The following is a 3,250-nucleotide window of genomic DNA, read 5'->3' on the forward strand; positions in this document are numbered from 1 at the left end:
CAGTGGTTCCAAAAATGAGCTATCTCACAATAGCGTAGTGTTTCAATAGGCAAAAATGTACTCGTAAGGAGAGGGCTGCTTCTCGGTTTGGAGATTTTGAATCAATGACAAACAATTTTCTTTTCAATCTTAAAAGTCATTGCATTTACTCAATTACCGTGTTGTCAACTAAGGTTGTCAACTCCTAAGAAAAAAGGTTTCCAACTCCTAAGAAACAAGATTTCCAAGTCCTAAGAAACAAGGTTTCCAAGTCCTAAGAAACAAGGTTTCCAAGTCCTAAGAAACAAAGTTTCCAACTCCTAAGAAACAAGGTTCCCAACTCCTAAGAAACAAGGTTGCCAACTCCTAAGAAACAAGGTTCCAAACTCCTAAGAAACAAGGTTGCCAACTCCTAAGAAAAAAGGTTGCCAACTCCTAAGAAACAAGGTTCCCAACTCCTAAGAAACAAGATTCCCAACTCCTAAGAAAAAAGGTTGCCAACTCTAAAAAAGGTTGCCAACTCCTAAGAAAAAAAGGTTGCCAACTCCTAAGAAAAAAGGTTGCCAACTCCTAAGAAACAAGGTTTCTAACTCTATAATCAACATTATCTTACTAAAATGAACAATTTTATGCACCTTTCCTAACCCATTTTTATTCTGGATTGTAGTCTCTGGACTTCGCAGATAGCCTAGAATATACGCTCCTGGCATATACCTATTTGTTCATAACTATCTGTATGACACCACAGAATTGAATCATATATGTTCTTTTTCAATTAAGGAAATTGCAGGAAACAGTGCCTACCCATATTTTCCGACATACTGGTCTTTCTACGTCAGGCATTGCGATAGTAAAAAGAGAGAGGAATAGAGGGAAGGGAAAATAGAGAAGAGAGACTGATAGAGATGCAAAAAGAAAGGAAAGAATGGGAGGAAATAGGAGTGTGTTTTACAGGGAAGGTGAGAATGAGAACAGTGAGAGAGAGAGAGAGAGAGAGAGAGAGAGAAGAGGTGGCAAGATCTACACAGGAGTTCAGAACAGGGTTGCTTAAGGTACAGGAACTCATAAATTCTTATGAGTTCCATTGGGTTCCGCTGCAGGACCGGAAACTTTTTCTCGCACAATTTAATATTCAATCCAAGGTGTGTTTTGTTTAATTGAAGAAAGGTTCGTGAATCGTATTTTCCACCATACAAACTTGCAGACTTCTGGCACGGAAATTCTGCGTGTTTCGCTGTAATGGTCGTTACACAATTTGATTCCAATAGAAGCAGACAACAGAAGTTCTGTTGCTGCATTTCTCCGCGTCTCAGTGGGTGATATGGTTTAGTTTTACCCGTAATGCATGACGCCAAAAATAGCCTATGTGTTGATGTACCCGTAACATAAAAATTAACCAATCAAACATTTTCCAGCATAGTTCAACGAACACAATCTATCGACAACATTCTAGACAACATTTATCAAGAGCTTTCTGACATTACAAACCTTTGATAATGGATAACGAGAAGGTTCCATTATCTTATCGATCAGGTGAGTTCTGGAGAACATTCCATTGGAAAATCAACGCCTCTGTCTTTTCTGTTCCCCAGGATAACGAAGTGCCAATCATTTATGTTTGTTTTCCTTCAGTCAGAACCTCATCTAATCTCGTAAACGCTCTTGCACGATCAGCAACAGGGAATAGAGACCTTGTTCCTGAATCCTGACTATCACCAACCTACCGTTTCGCCGACAAGCCGATTTCATAATCCCCAGCGACGAAAACTGTGTCGTGATTTAACTTCCCTATTTCTTGCAGTCACTGTGGATTTGGGAAATTTAACAATAGACTGTGCGTTTTCAGATTTAAGCAATTTTTCCGCCAGATGACTCTCGTAAATTGACACACTCGCCAAACGCGGGAAGATAACATGAGCAAGCCCTATCTCAGTCTGGATTTATGCTCACCGCTGGAGGAAGATAGACGAGGAGAAAAGAGTTTTTAGTTTGTTTTCGACAGCAGGTAGCATGAAATGAAATGAACGTGCGCCAGGCAAGTGTGAAAAATGTTGAAAATATACACACATTTGTACTTTTATGCATTGCAATACCAAGGGGAACAAGGACACCTGCAGGATTTTTCTCAGGGGGCCGAGTCACAGAAACTTTTATTATTACTACTATTATTATTATTATCACTACTGCTATTATTATTTTGTTATTATTATTATTACACTACTATTACTACTACTACTATTTATGGTTTTTAAATTACATACATTTGTAATTTCCATATTCTGTATATCTATATGCAATTTGCATAACTGTATACTTAACATTAATCCATGTAGGACAAAAAACTGTTTTTTATACTTAGATAATCAGTGCAAAATAGACTGTAAGCTTAAATGTAACCCTGTTTAAAATAATAATAATAATAATAATAGTAATAGTTGCTGTAACTTTAGGGCTGTAAGTCACAGAAAACAATAATATTTTGTTATAAATTATCTCTACAACTTCACCATTCGAATTACATTACTCTTACCAGAAATCTCAGAGGGGCAAGTGCCCCCCTCGCCCCCCTCTGGGCGTCCATGAAGGGGAGCCTTGACGTCACTTGGGATTCCTAGCTCAGAATAGTTCATTGATAAATCAATTTGTACATTTCTAAGGTTAATTTTCTCTAAATCCTCACAAGGTTTTGTAAGTTCAGATATACATATAAGTTCAATTATACACATATAATCAAGTTCTAAGATACTAAGTTGTAAGTACTAATCCTAAAGGTAATTGAATGGAGATAATCTAAGGTAAGAAGAATAAAGTCCTTTTATCCATGATTGGCAGCAATTTCCCCAGCACAGGATGCTGTTTACTAAAAGGGAGGGTTTTAAAACCATCTCAGTTAGTGTGTGTCTACAAACTTTCCCTAACGTTCAAGCAACCTTTCTATTCCAGTGGCCATTTTCGCCTAAGTCCATTTCCTACCGTCTTGCCCTTCAGAGGACAAGCTATCAGGGGGATCACACGTGGAGGGGATATGTGAACACATGTGCATGTGGAGACCTTGGGCTTCTAAGGACACTATCTGATCTAGTCACCCTTCAGGACAGATTAACTCAAACTTGCGTTGCTAGGTTACATCCTCTTGTTCAAAACTGTGATGTTTACCAAGAAGAGGGAGAGATGGCATCTTTCCCGTTAATCTCTCCTAGAGGAAATATCGGACACGCTATCTTTGTGGCTTGTTTGGCAGAAAGTTTCCACAATAAGGAATTTCACTTAA

This window comes from Lepisma saccharinum, unplaced genomic scaffold (genome assembly GCF_977018435.1).
Source record: "Lepisma saccharinum unplaced genomic scaffold, izLepSacc3.1 HAP1_SCAFFOLD_674, whole genome shotgun sequence".
Classification (NCBI taxonomy): domain Eukaryota; kingdom Metazoa; phylum Arthropoda; class Insecta; order Zygentoma; family Lepismatidae; genus Lepisma; species Lepisma saccharinum.